Source organism: Pleurodeles waltl, chromosome 12 (genome assembly GCF_031143425.1).
Source record: "Pleurodeles waltl isolate 20211129_DDA chromosome 12, aPleWal1.hap1.20221129, whole genome shotgun sequence".
Taxonomy (NCBI): Eukaryota; Metazoa; Chordata; class Amphibia; order Caudata; family Salamandridae; genus Pleurodeles; species Pleurodeles waltl.
Genome location: NC_090451.1, coordinates 420,376,646 through 420,392,769, shown reverse-complemented (window position 1 = coordinate 420,392,769; position 16,124 = coordinate 420,376,646).

Here is a 16,124-nt window from a genome sequence, read left to right as displayed (position 1 = left end):
TACAAAGATGACCTAATAATATTGGATTTAAGCGTTTTGATAAATTACAAATGTATAGTACAGGTATTCTCAACAAGGATAATTTGGCCCAACCGATAAAGTGCGTTTCAATAATGGTTTGCAAAGGTTTATGTTCCTTCGGAAAAATAAGAAAACGCTTCTAGGGTTTCAGTGAAATGGCAAAATGGTGTTTGAGGGACAAGGCAAATAAGGTGATGCATACATCATTTGCTAGACACACACGTGGCACAGAAAAATAGCCATCATATATATATTTGTTTTATATGTATTAATTATTTACAATCTTTTACAGATTTTTATACTATTTACAATATTTATAATATTTGAGACATTTATATTTATATTGTTTGAAATATTTGAAATATTCATATATAGAAACCCATATTGGAGATTATACTTTATAAATATTTGATTAATTAGATTGAAGACTGTTGCCAAAAAAAATTGATGATTTTCGTCAAAATAATATAATAACATAAGTCTTTCAAAAAGCCAATTGTGATAAGAGATTAGGATTATGAGGAGAGATTCTTTTACAATGACGTTGTCATACATTAGGTAAATATATTAATATGACCTATATGTGGATCGGTAATTACTATTCTCTTCCTCTTAATTTTAAATTCTTAATTGATTTTTCAATAATAATGTTTTGTCAAGTCTCTATCTTATCAAATGATGGACATGCACTTTATTTTAATTTATATTTATACAATATATGGGGAATATACAATGTCTCAATGTCTAGACCATTCAAATATAAAATATTTGATGTAAAGATTGCTGATTTAACATTGGGCATAGATATGTTGATTGCTTTTAGGTCTTTGCATGTTTAAAGATGGCCACTGCAGTAGATCACATTAGAATGCTATGGAAACAAATGATGGATTTAAACTTGTGTATATATGGTGCCGTTTTTTTGGCCGGAATTGTCCAGTAGAAGGCACTTTGCCGAAACGCATTGACAATTTATTGCAGGACTCTGTGCAACCATTACAAGGAATAAATTCGATATAATTGAATTCAGCGTTGTTGAATATGACTTTGTTCTAATGGTTGGGATTTAACCAAGGGACTGGTGCAGCCGGTGGATGGTCATTGTTCCATCTGTTGATGATTATTATGTATATATATATAATCTTTCGCTTTTGCCCGCAGATTAGGGCATAGACCGGTCCATCAGATCCTCATGCTCTACAATTCTAAATGTGTTTCGGCGGCGATCTATGGGGGTGGCCTTTGGGGTATATTAGTCCAAATACTTTGCAGCTTGCAGAGAATAAATTCCTTCATTGGCTACTTATGGTACCTAAGAACATAGCGAACATTTTATGCCATGAGGAATTAGGAATCCGCTATATTACAGATCTGATAGATATTGCCCCACTTTTGCTATGGATAAAAGTATGGTCAAATCCGGTGGCTACTTTAACACATGATTATGTAAAAGACTGTCTCTCATTATCAAACTGTAACAAAATTCCATGACTAAACTTTGTTCACAAAGGCTTCCGAAACTTGGATTTGGAGTTCATGTATTTTAATCCAGAGCTTATGCCAGCTAATGCGAAATAAATTGTTAAACTTCAACATAAAGAGTATGTCATGAATCTTAGATACCAAATGGCAGAGAAATTGAGCTCTTTTAATTCATATACACAAATTTGTTAGAACCTTATTTTGTTTGGTTCCCGACCCCTTCTTTATATTCTTTACTTGTATCTTTTAGACTAAATCTGATCCATTTTAGAGTGGCGTTTCCGATAAAATGTGTGTGGGAAAAAAATAATGTTTTCTTGAGTCAACTGTTCTTCAGTTTCCTCTGCCTCAAGCTGGCTTATCAGCCACTTGTGGCCTTGCATGTGCCAGAGTTACTTTATAATTGGCTGTGTCTATTTTTTTTCTGTCAATGTCAACAATAAATTTTCCATCGGAAGAAACTACTAAAAATGTAAATGTTTTTCAGCCTAAGGTTCTAGCATGCAAGGTCTTCAAGTAAGTGATTGCATGAAATCAATGCATCTTTATAAGCAGTGATCTTGTATGGGTTTTACCGAGGTGTTTGTCACTCATGCTAAGGGATGGAGGGGTAGAGATGGCAACAAGTGGGTGAGTTGCCGAAGTAGTTAAAATCTGAAGACATGAGTTCTAATCCTGCCTTGATGAAGTCATAGATTGTGTGATTGTGGACCAATCTCTTCAAGTGTGCAGTACTAGCAAAAATACGTACACACAAGAGGGCATTACAGAGATACCGCAACAGTTGAACTTTGATACTGACATTACGATGTACAATGATATAACGAAAACATAACTATATACAAGGATGTATTACATTACTGGAAATGAAAATAAAATAGTCAGAAATCCTATAAATTGGGGATCAAGTTGCGGCAGCGGAAAGGGAATGAAGACACGAAGGGTGCAGTCCGACAGTCAATTTATAAATTAATTTTTAAAATCCTGTGCCCCTTGGGGGCTTCGCTAGCTGCAGAACGAGATGGCTTCTTGTCCCTGTTCCCTGAGAGGAGGTAGGGTTCTCTCAACGGGAACCAGAGGATGAGACAAGGGGGTGCCTATAAGGCAGAGTACACTCTACAACTGACAGAGCAGAGATGCTTACAATGGATTGGTGTATACAACAAACCTACATTGCTCGCTACTTCCATAAGAAGCAACACGGAGGCAGCGATGGTTCCTCTTGTAGGGCTGAGGAGCGTCGCCCCTCTCCCTAAAATGGACCCCGGGGATGAAAAGTTAAATGGTAATAAAGTTAATTTATTACCATTATATTTTCCATCCTACCGTCCTGAACTGAGTTTCAGGACTGGGTGGGGCCACTGCTGCTGAGTGGCAGCAGCAAGCTGTTCATAGTTTAAAGTACGCATTTCTTTTTCTTGCGACGGCACACTTTAAACTTCTCTAGCCTTGGTCTCTTAAGACAGCTGGGCTAGAGAAAACAGAGGCCCCCAGTGCTCTTAAGAGCACGCAGCGCTGCCCTGGGGGATTACAACCGCCGGGACCAAAGTGGCACGAAACCGCCGGTCCCAGTGGTGTGACCACAGTGATTCCTCCACGGTCGTAATTCCAAGGAAAGCACCGCCAGCCTGCCTGAAGAGGCAGATGGATTCTGCAATGATTGCTTTTATGCCACAACAAGCCCCATGGACATCTAAGTGAATGTAAAATCGTCCTTGTTTTCCATTTTCTGCATTCTTGCATATGCAACCTATGGTGTAATGTCTCCATGACACCTCTAAATCATCTAGACAGCCCCTCTTCTCCTAAATCATTACTTGACACAAAGCAATTCTGGCCATCTAAGTGAATGTAAAATTGTACTTGTTCTCCATTTTCTGCATTCTTGTCATATGCGACTTCCGATGTGCTCTCTCAATGACTCCTCCAAATCTCAAGACAGCGCCTCTTCTCTGAAACCATTGCTGGATATAAACAATTCTACTGTTAAGTCCCTGCTCCAAACATGTCTGAAATGAAATCACACTAGTGATGATAATGAAAAGGAACTTTATCATCACCTTGAAAATGGGCTCCTTTGCCAACAAAAGGCCCTATTCACAAAGGGACTTACTTGTAGTAAAGTTGCAAGTGTGGAATCTCTGAACTCGGGGCAGAGTCTCCACATGGCACACTGTTGAGCAGCAACTTAATGAATATTGGGAATCAGAACTCTGGCACCTACATCAAAAACTGATGGATAAGGATGAAGAGTAAAAAAGAAAAATATTTGGCTGTATGGTATCGTGAAATGGATGGAGAAAGAAAACATGATAGGTTTTCTTTGAGATTTTCAACAATGCTTACTAAAGATTTACTTCTTGGAACCACTAGATTTCCACAGGGCACAACGACTGAGATTTAGGGGCAGCCAAGGAACCAACCAATCACTCCCAATAATAGTATGTTTGTTACGCCACCAGCAACTGTGCACCCTTCTACAAGCAGCAATGAATAACAGAGGTCCTGTCACTTTTGGTGGTTTGAGAGTCTATGTTGCTGCAGACCATTTCCTCAAGACTGCTGTAAAGAGAATATTTGGTTTATTGGCCACAGACATTATGACTGTTACAGTGGATGGCAAGACTGATACATTCGTTTAACCTCAAAACTTGTGTGGCCAAAAGGAATTATGCCCTGCACAGGAGACTGCAGTGCTGCCCACTCAAAGGAATGTAGCTAGAAAGACTCATTACAATATAACGCCAGCCCTACTAGGGAAGTACTTGGATTTTGACTCTTGAATCAAGAAGGCCAGAACAAAGTGGTAGAAAGAAAAATTGCACTTTTCTTTGAACGATCTAAAGATCGCCTGCAACTGGGGAGCTCAGGTCCATGCGTTCCCACCGCTGTTCAGAACCAAGTTTATGTAAAGTCCAGGGAAGTATGCTTTTTATTACTAACTGTGTGCCTGTGTGTGTTTATCGTACTGTAAACACTCTTTTATTGTTATTATACATTAGACAATCACACTTAGGGAACAGCTGAAAAGACACGCTCCAGAAGGGATCGAAAAGTGCACACTTTACTCATGTAATGGATTGGTTATTTTCCTCCTATGGCATTTCTTGATGACTGATTTTGTTGGTACCTGGGGGGGGGGTAACAAGCAGGATACTCAGTGGGATGAACCATGCCTTTTTTGTCACTACCCCTTTACATGCAACAGGATAAAACTAGATAAACATGTCCTGTGAAGGTATGACCCCCAAGTCTAGCATTCTACCATAATTTAATCCCTTCTTTGCATAAAGTATTCTTATATGTACCCAGACACTTCCCTAGTTGGCTGAGCTATTATTTAAATTTGCAGAATAAAGTTCAAGTTAATGTTTTGCACTTATAGTTATTTGCACATAATAATTGGTGTACATGCTCAAAACCCAGAATAAAGACTTCATAATGAGTCATCACAGAATTCGGTAGTGTGGAAAGAGTGATTAGAACGGAATAGAACCGGTCATTACATTAGTTTGCGGACACAGCTGGCCTCCCAGATTTGCAGAATGGAGGGGCCAGGGAAGTTATGAAGTACGTCCTTCACAAATGTAATCTGATGGGCCCATGGAGACTAATCCAGGCCTGAGAAAAAGATTGTAAATTCGTCTCACAAGTACATAGGTCTGTCTCAAAGATAGATTACTTCCTGATATGTAGTCACCCGCTCCATATGTTAGAGTGTATTGAGATAATACAAGAGATTATCTCTGATCATTCCCCACTACACTTAATCTTGCTTTTGGGCCATGTCTTCGTGCCCCATCTTATTGGAGAATGTAAGCCAACCAAGAAACTTTCCCTGAAGAGGTGTCTACTGGACTTTATAAACAACAGAAGATATCTTCTACTGTCTCTCATCAACTGTTGTGGGCTACAAGTAAAGCATCCTGGAGAGGCCATTTAATGCATAATTCAGCAGTCAAGAATGGAAATCTGTAGATGAACAACATAGGTAGAACAAACAATCCGGTATAGACTTTACAATATGAAAAAAAGAGCCACAGACCAACAGAGTTAATTCTGGGACATTTAGATGCAGAAATATTCCAAATAATCCCCCTAAATAGATTGCACCATAAAGCATCTGCAAAAGCCCTGATCAATTTGTGGTATAGACACTATGGTGGTCATTACAACCCTGGCGGACGGTGTTAAAGCGGCGGTAAAACCGGCAATAGGCTGGCAGTAAAAAAATTGCAATTACGACCGTGGCGGAAACCGCCAACAAAGACAGCCACTTTAACACTCCGACCGCCACGGCGGTACAAACAAACAGCGCAGTGGTCACCGGCAACCGACAGGCGGGAGACAATGTACCGCCCACACTATTATGACAGGCCAATCCGCCACCTTTTCCGGGGCAGATTCACCGCGGATAAAAACACGGTAGAAACAGGAATTTCAAAGGGAAAACGCTCACCTCTACACACCCCACGAGGAACGAGGACACCATGGACCCGGAACTCCAAATTCTCCCTGCGATAGTCTTCCTGCTCCTCTACCAGGAGCATGAATGCCGGCGGCGAAGACCACGATGAGTACTGCACCTACAACACAGGGAACGGGGAGGGAAAAAACAGAGACATACACACGCAACACCCCCACCCTCACCCACTACAACACACACACTAATGCATATCAATACATCACAGTTACACCCCCCCAAACCCCTTTGAAGAATGCAAAGACAATAGAAAATTAGTGTAACCATTCTAATATATTAAAAACAAGTAGGCAGAAATATATATATATATACACCAAGTACAAAATATATACCAAGCATAGTAGTCCGGGTAGTGCACTAAGATAGTCCGTGGAACACTGGGACCACACGGTATGGGCGAGGCCCACACAAGATCCCCGACCATGATGGAGAGAACACTGCAGGGGAATCTGAGAGCAAGAAAACTGGCACCTCAGGGGGAGGGAAAGGGGGGCACCTCAGCCGCTTGAGTGCACGACGCCAAATCCACGAGGGGGCCAGATGCCCACTGTTCAATCCTGGGGAGTGCAAAGCCACAGTCTCTCAAGTCTCTACAGTTGGTGGTCTGCCCACTATTCAATCCTGGGGAGTGCAAAGCCACAGTCTTCAAAGTCTCTACAGTGGGTGGTCTGCCCACTGTTCAATCCTGGGGAGTGCAATGCCACAGTCTCACAAGTGGATGTCAGTCTCCACTGGTTCTGGAGGGGGCATGGTGCCCAGCGTGCTTCATTCTGTTAAGGATAGAGGTAGTGGATGTCAGTCTCCACTGGTTCTGGAGGGGGTATGGTGCCCAGAGTGCTTCATCCTGTTAAGGACAGAGGTAGTGGATGTCATTGTCCACTGGTTCGAGGGGGGGCATGGTGCCCAGAGTGCTTCATCCTGTTAAGGACAGAGGTAGTGGATGTCAGTCTCCACTGGTTCTGGAGGGGGGGGGGTGCCCAGAGTGCATCATTCACCCCATGACAGACTCAGTTGCGTCAGTGCCCCTGCCGCTCATGGGCTAGCGGTGCTTGAGATGGCGGTGCCCTGTTCAGCGGTGCTTCAGATGGCGGTCTCCATTGCAGGGTCTCAGCTGCTGGCGGTCCTTCATGGCCCAGCGGGGCTGGCGCTGGTGGTCCTTCATGGCCCAGCGGGGCTGGCGGTCCTTCATGGCCCAGCGGGCCTTTTGCTGGCGGTCCTTCATGGCCCAGCTGGGCTTGTGCTGGCGGTGGCCTCCTGGGAAGCTGGGCTTGTGCTGGCGTTGGCCTCCTGGGCAGCTGGGCTTGTGCTGGTGGTGGCCTCCTGGGCAGATGGGCTGGTGCTGGTGCTGGCGGTGGCCTCCTGGGCAGCTGGGCTTGTGCTGGCGGTGGCCTCCTGGGCAGCTGGGCTGGTGCTGGCGGTGGACTCCTGGGCAGCTGGGCTGGTGCTGGCGGTGGCCTCCTGGGCAGCTGGGCTGGTGCTGGCGGTGGCCTCCTGGGCAGCTGGGATGATGGCGGTCTTCTCCACCATGCAGCTCTTCCCAGACTTGCCGGATTTCTTGTGGCCCTTCCCCACCTTGGAAGGTGTCACAGCTGACTCCACACTCCCAACGGGACCCCTGGGAGCGGCTTTGGTGGCTGGAGTCTTCACTCTCTCCCGCCGGGCACTGGCCAACTTCTGATGCTTCACAGGTGGGGGACTGTCTGTGCTGGGGCTCCGTGCCACACTGTCTGCCCTGGTGGCCCGTGCACTCCAGATTCCGGTGACTACAGGCACCACTGATCCCGGAGATGTTGTGGCTGAGGTGCTAGTTCGGGACCTATGAGACGGACGGGGTGGGGGAGGTGTGGGAAAGAGGTCAAGGTTGGACAGGAAAAGTTTTTGGGACACACTGGGACGGGTAGCTGGAGGGGGTTTGGGAGTGGAGGAAGAGGTGGTGGTTGTAGGAGGTGTACGTTTGGTGACTTTGGGTGAAGGTGCATGCGCTGGAGGCTGTCGTGAGGTGGATGGCTGTTGGGTGGGTGTGTGCCTGCACTTGTGTATCTTGGGAGGGGGCGTCACATACACACCGGGAGAGGACACAGGGGATGTGTGAATGGTAATGGGGGTGGTGACTGCACGTGAGCGGGGTGTGGTGGTGGGTCTGCTGGAGAGGGACGTGGTGGCTGTAGAGGTAGTGCATGCAGGTGTGAGTGTAGACAAGACTGGGAGGGAGACGAGGAGGAGGGGGACACAGTGGAGGCAGTGGATGTTGGTGTGTCTGCATGTGTGTGATGCTTGCGTGAGTGACTGTGGGATGTGTAGTGCTTATGTTTGCCTGAGCTTCCCGTGTGTGTTGAGGTGTGTGCATGTTGGTTTGTAGGTGTGCTTGGGATAGGCTGAGGTACAGGGGATTGGGTCGGGTTGAGGAAGTTGGAGGGGGGAGGCTAGAGACGGGGACAATGACTGCCATCAGTGCTGAGGCCAGAATCTGAAAAGCTCAGTGAAGGGCCGCCTGACCAGAATGAATGCCCTCCAGGAATGCATTGGTTTGTTGCAACTGCCTCTCTACACCCTGGATGGCATTCAAAATGGTAGACTGCCCAACAGTGAGGGACCTGAGGAGGTCAATGGCCTCCTCACTGAGGGCAGCAGGGGTGACTGGGGCAGGGCCTGAGGTGCCTGGGGTGAAGGTGATGCCCACCCTCGTGGGTGAGCGGGCACGGGGCAAAGGCTGAGGGGCTGCTGGGAGGGCAGTGCTGCTAGGGGGGGTGGCAGCTGTACCTGTAGATGCGGGGGAACAGATGTTGCCGCCACCACAAGGGAGCTCCCATCAGAGGACGAGTCTGTGTCGCTGGTGTCAGCTCCTATCCCCGCCGTAGAGCTCCCCTCGCCCTCCATCCCACTGGTGAATTCAGACCCCGTAGTGTCACCCTCCAGGGCCATGTGGGATGCAGCTCCTTCGTGCTCTGTTGCCACTGCTCCTCCGCCTGATGATGCCAATGCACACAAGAACATGGAGACCACAAAAAGGGGGGGGGGACGACAGAAGAAAGACATGTTGAGTGCATGCATCACCACTACCGTTGGGGGACACGACAGACACAGAAGCCCCCTGCACTATGCCGCGCTCTTGCGCTCCACTGTTCAATTTCTGGAAAATGGCCTACAAGGCTATGGACGACATCTGCACACATAGATGACACAGGGGCATGACTAGCTGTACTTGGCACTCTACAGAGGTGGGCTGGGGTGCCACATGGTCTGACATACGGAGGGGCCTTGCCTACGGAACTCGCCCTGGCCTAGGGAAACCCACAGCCCTCCTCCCCACCCAGACACCGCCACTGCACGCAAAGGCAGCAGAATGAGAGTGTACTCACCCCCTTGTGGCTGCTGTGATGCCCTCAAGCACCCATCCAACTCCGGGTAGGCCACCGCCTGGATCCTGAACATCAGGGGGGTCATGGTGCGACGGGGCCCCATCCCACGTTGGGAGGCCATCCCCAGCTGAGCCTCCGCCGTCTTCTTGCTCCAGCGGCGAATGTCCTCCCATCTTTCACGGCAGTGGGTGCTCCGTCTGTTGTAGACCCCTAGGGTCCGGACGTCCTTGGCGATGGCACACCAAATACCTTTCTTCTGGTGGGCGCTGACCTACATGAAATGTACAGGGGAAAAAGAGAAGTTATTACCAACTGCACCGTCGAAGTGATTGGCCCCCATCCCTACCCTTGCCATGTGGCACATGCATTCACCGTCTTTCATGCACGCAGCACTCTCCCCCCTCACTTCTTACATCCAGCCCTCTCCACACAGGCATAGCCCATACAGCATGCTCCCAGTGTACTTACCTGTTTGTCTGGAGGACCGTAGAGTAGCGTGTACTGGGGAAGGACCCCATCCACGAGTTTCTCCAACTCCTCTGATGTGAAGGCAGGGTCCCTTTCCCCAGACACTCGAGCCATTGTCTCTTCCAGACCGATGTCACAGCAGCACTTGCAGTGTAGGTCCTATCCTGTCGAAGATCAGGTATCGAGTGATTGAAGTGATAGAAAATGGCAGTCACGTCCGCAGCGGTGCGTACCGTCACCGCCGGCGTACATCGCCATTGGCTCCTGTGACCCATAGGGTCCAATGTTAACCAATGCAGCATTGCAACGCGGTCTTCGACCGCCTACCGCGACGGTGTACAACGCCAGCGCAGTTAGCTCACATCCCATTGTCCCACTTTACAGGTCAGGCAGCCGCCATTTCAGGGGCCCACAGGGCTTCATTTCCAACTGCGTCACTCATACCTAGGCCTAGACTCAACACCAATACAGGCCACCTTTTGTGTATGATAGGTGTTCTGTGCAAACTGTGGGTCCGTACCTCTGAGTTGTTTGACTCTGTGCTCGCTGTTGTCCTTCATAGGCACCGTCCGCTGGTACATGGGAGGAGATGGTGGCATCCTCCGGTGTACCGACCGTTGGTGGACCTGTCGACAATACAGGAGCGACATTTGATTATCACCTACAGGCTTGACCGTGCCACAATCCAGGAACTGTGTACCCAGTTGGAGCCAGACCTGATGTCAGCAATCCGCCATCCCACAGGAATCCCCCCTCAAGTGCAGGTGCTGTCAGTGCTCCATTTCCTTGCAAGTGGTTCCTTTCAGACAACAGTGGCCATGGCATCAGGGATGTCCCAGCCTATGTTTTCCAACGTATTGTCCAGAGTGTTGTCTGCCCTTCTGAAACACATGTGGAGCTACATTGTTTTCCCTCAGGTGGGGGATTTCCCTACAGTGAAAGGGGATTTCTATGCCCTGGGACACATCCCCAACATCATAGGTGCCATTGATGGGACACATGTGGCTCTGGTACCCCCCCACAGGAGTGAACAGGTGTACAGAAACCGGAAGTGTTATCATTCTATGAATGTACAGATGGTATGTTTGGCCAACCAGTACATCTCCCATGTGAATGCCAAGTTCCCTGGTTCAGTGCATGATGCCTACATCCTGCGGAATAGCAGCATCCCTTATGTGATGGGTCAACTCCAGAGGCACCGTGTGTGGCTATTAGGTGAGCACCTGGAAGCAAGTCAGTGGGAATGGTTGTCTGGGTCCGGGGATATCCCTCCAGGTTAGTGCGTGTCTAACAGTTGTCCCTCACTATTTGCAGGTGACTCTGGTTACCCCAGCCTGTCATGGCTACTGACCCCAGTGAGGAATCCCAGGACAAGGGCAGAGGAACGCTACAATGAGGCCCATGAGCGAACTAGGAGGGTGATCGAGCGGACCTTCGGCCTCCTGAAGACCAGGTTCAGGTGCCTGCATATGACAGGTGGATCCCTATTCTACTCACCAAAGAAGGTGTGCCAGATCATCGTGGCCTGCTGTATGCTTCATAACTTGGCTTTGCGACGACAGGTGCCTTTTCTGCAAGAGGATGGTCCAGATGGCGGTGTTGTTGCAGCTGTGGAGCCTGTGGACAGTGAAGACGAGGAAGCAGGGAAAGAAGACATGCACAACAGGGACTCAGTGATCCAGCAACATTTCCAGTGAGACACAGGTAAGAATACAGAGCTTCCTACTACATGTACTTTAACACTGCTACCTCTCTACTGTGTCGTTTTCACCCAGTGTATGGTCACTGAGTTATCACTTTCCCTTACGATTTCACAGATGTGAGTCCCACTGTGTGACATCTGCTTAGATTCCTCATGGACTAGAGCTGTGTGACATAGTTGTGTTGACATTATACTTGAAAGAGCATTTTGTCACTGTAATTGCTAATACACTATTTCGAAATCACAGACAGACTCCAGATTGTTTTGTGCTTTAAGTGTGTTTATTTAAGTGCTCAGTATTGGAGGGGGTAGTGAAATGGTGAGGGGTGATGGCGGAGTAATGTCAATGGCAGAGTCCAGTCTATTAGTCTCACAGGTGCATTGCCCATATGGGCATAGGAAGTGGAGTTGGGGCAGTTTCAGTATGGACAGGGTGACAAAGTGGGACAGTAGGATGACAACCAGGGTGGTCTCATTTCTTGGCGGGGGTCTTGGCATCGTGCTCTGTCTTTGTCCTGGATCTCAGGGACCCTTTGCGGGGTGGTTCTCCCTCTGCAGGGGGTGGGGTGCTGGTGTGGTGGTCTTGTGGCGGGGCGTCCTGTCCACTAGCGCCGGCGGAGGTGGTGGGCAGTTCATCGTCTATGCTAGTGTCAGGGGCCCCTTGTAGTGCCACAGTGTCCCTCCTGGTGTTCACAAGTTCCTTCAGCACCCCTACGATGGTGCCCAGGGTGGAGCTGATGGTTCTGAGTTCCTCCCTGAAGCCCATATACTGTTCCTCCTGCAGGCGCTGGGTCTCCTGAAACTTGGCCAGTGCCATTGCTATCGTCTCCTGGGAGTAGTGGTAGGCTCTTATGATGGAGGAGAGGGCCTTGTGGAGAGTGGGTTCCCTTGGCCTGTCCGCCCCCTGTCGCACAGCTGCCCTCCCAGTTCCCCTGTGTTCCTGGGCCTCCGTCCCCTGGACCATGTGCCCACTACCACTGCCCCCAGGTCCCTGTTGTTGGTGGGGTGGTGGGTTATCCTGGGTTCCCTGTAGTGGTGGACACACAGCTGATTGACGTGTCCTGGGGACGGAGATATGGGCCCGCTGGGTGGGTGCTGTGCTGGTGTTTCCAGAGGGTGGAAGGTCTGTAGTGGCTTGTGACTGGGTGATGGAAACCGACTGTCCCGAGGTCCCCAATGGGCCGGGCTGGTCATCTAGATCCAGTTGGACAGAGGTGCTGTCATCACTGTGGGCCTCTTCTGTTGGTGGGGTGGACATGTGTGGACCCTCCTGTCCGGTGACGTTGGGTAGGGGTCCTGCAGGGGTATAAAAGGATGGTTATTACATCTCTGTGTGTCATGGTGTGCAATGGGTGGGTGACCGTGTACCCCAGTGCTTGCATTCCTGTGTGAGACCTTGTGTGAGGATTGTTTAGGGGGATTGTATGGGTATGTGCAGTTGGCATGCTTTAGTGATGGGTGTCCATGCTTTGTTGTTGCATGCAGGGCTTGGTGTTGGGATGGGTGGTTTGTGACATTGGGACATATGTGAGGAGTTGGGGTGCTGGGGGTGAGAGTGAGGGTGGGGGTATGTGATAGCATGCAGGTAGGGTGGGGGTTGTAATAGTTAAGATTTGGCTTACCAGAGTCCATTCCTCCACCTACTCCTGCGAGGCCCTCAGGATGCAGAATCTCCAAGACCTGCTCCTCCCATGTTGTTAGTTTTGGGGGAGGAGGTGGGAGTCCGCCGCCAGTCCGCTGAACTGCCAGGTGGTGTCTTGAGACCACGGAACACACCTTCCCCCGTACGTCGATCCACCTCTTCTTGATGTCCTCCCAATTTCTTGGGTGCTGTCCCACTGCGTTGACCCTGTCCACTATTCTTCGCCATAGCTCCATCTTCCTTGCAATGGAGGTGTGCTGCACCTGTGATCTGAATAGCTGTGGCTCTACCCGGATGATTTCCTCCACCATGACCCTGAGCTCCCGCTCCGAGAACCTGAGGTGTCTTTGCCATGCCATGGGGTGGTGTAGGTGATGTATGGGGTAGAGTGTGTGCTGATATGTGTGCTGATATGTAGTGGTGTGTTGTGTGAGGTGCGTGGAAGTTCTGTGGGTGATGGTGTTGTGTGCCTGTGGATGCTGTTGTTCTTGCTGGTGCTCTCTCTCTGGCCTACTCTCGGTAATTGTGGTCGTAGGTGTTTGTGGGTGATGTGGGTGTGTGTTTTATATTGCATTGGGTGTGTGGGAGTGGTGTGTGTATGTGTATCAGGTGTGTGTATTTTGAATTGTCCAATGTGGTAGTGTTTTGTAAATGTGGGTGTATTTTGAGTGCGGCGGTGTGTACCGCCAATGGAATACCGCGGTTGAAAGACCGCTGCGTGGATTCGTGTGTCGTGATAGTGTGGGCGTATTTCTGTTGGCGTGACGGTGTCGGTTTTGTTTTCGCCAGTTTATCACTGAGCTTTGGTGTGGCGGACTTGTGTGGGTGTCTGAATTTTGGCGGATTCTGAAATGTGGGTCATAATAGCTGTGGCGTAATTCCGCGGCGGTGTGTTGGTGGTCTTCTGCACGGCGGTGAGCGGCTTTTACCGCCAATGTTGTAATGACCGCCTATGAAAGAGGTGAAAAATTTGGCAGGTTGTTGGCATACGAGTTATGTCACCAAGAAGTTCAATTGGCCATGCCAGCAATAGAAGATGAGCACAACGATCTGGTGACCCACTCTGAAGATATTGCATAAGCATTTGTGAGCTCTTATAACAGTACAGAAGGTGTGTTCATGACTCCTCTATAGATATCTAGATTACTTGATGGAGGAAGAGAGGTCTTGAGTGAAGGTATAATCATCGAAGAAATCATGGCAGTGATATTAGCATTGTCAACTTCTAAATCCTGTTGATATATATCTATACACACACACTTGAAGCTCAATGCAGTGTATTTGATATTCAGAAGCTTGATGTAATGTATTTCAGCAAAATAGCGCAGCCTTTTTAAGGCTGAGGTATTCAGACAAAACTCATCAATTCTACTGTATGTGAGTCACATATTAAACACATTGCATAAAGTGTGTGTGGGTTTTTATTTTGCTGGAGGTAGCACACTCTGAGGTGTTACCAACAGCTCAGGCCCGTCTGCACACCACCCTATAGGGCCTGATCCACAATGGAAAACCTACACTTTTGTGTAACTTTAATATATTTTTTGTATTTACAAACTACAATTTTAATTCTACTAATAGTAATTGTACAACTGCAGAGACTAAGCAGTCTGTCTGGGAAGAGAACTATGGACACAGAAAGATAGGACAGTCGTATCTTTTCATGTGTGGAGTCTAGTCAATTTTGTTGGGTAGTTCACAGACATGGGCTGGTTTGGAGAAGGGTAGTAAATTAAACACAAATGAGGAAGCGTACAAAGTGTTTTCCAAAGAGCACATGTTCAGTCATTGTTTTAGGCATGGGAGGAACTCACAAAGTTTAACTCCACAGAATTCTACCTAGTCGCATAAAACACCTGCAAGATTCCACGTAATTCTGTGAACGGGCAGAAATAGGCATGTTGTGCTTCTCGTGCTGTGATTTAGCACTGGAAGGTTGTTCTGTGCTGAAAAATCAGTGCAAACAGCATGACACAGCGGCCAGAGGGCACAGCTTCCCGAGTTGATTTTGATGCACTTGAATAGATTTTCTACTTGAATGGCAGCTTTCTGATGGAGAACGGTCATGGCTTCCTGCAACCGCCTGCTTTATAGAAATTGCCCATGGGGCCCTCCTAGTGACCAAATATCTCAATAGGGGATGCCAAATCTTGCTGATGCTTGAAAACATATCATTGGTGAGCCACATGTGAAAAAAAAAACTCTGGCACACTGCAGTTGCCAGAATCTGGTGAAACTCCAAATTAGAAGAGTAACATACAGTGGCCAAAACTCCGCCAACTCTGCCGGTGGAGCTGAATATATCGCACACCCCTAATTGTTTTCCAGAGCTACGCCAACGCCTTATAGATAGCAACCTCACTAGCCCTAGGGAGCCTACCAAGGAGGTGGCTCAGCATCAGGGTAAACAAGAAGGTCTCTGGGGAATCTACCAAAGGCTGGACAGGGTCCCCACCAGAAGATACAGGGGGAGACAAACATTCTCAAAAGGCCCACAAAAGACTTCTCATTAGAAGGATTCCCAGTCCCATCTTGAACAGAAAAAATTAGGTTTCCATGGAAAGAAGTCTTCAGGTTACTTCCCTACCAAGTGCTTTGGGTGTTAGAGGTACAGGCACTCAAAGGGCACCCCACCTGCCCTAAGAGGCAGCAGCCCCCAGCTGGTGGGCAGACCCTAAGGAATGGTGAATATAGTGCTTGGGGAGGAGGTTGCTCATGGAAGTTTGGGGGGTAGGGCATGAGTGACCCTAGTCTCCCTGGGTGACAGAGACATTGTACCCAAAGCTCATGTGCCTATTAAACACTAAAACAAGCCATTTGGGAGACTTCTAGCCCCAGTATCCATTGCCCCTTGAGGTGCCATTGATGCTGCTATGAGGGGGTGAGGTGCCATCAGAGATGCAGTGAGGGAAGGAGCGAGGTATCTTCAGCTCTTAAAGCACCATCACCATTACCTTAGCAGGGACA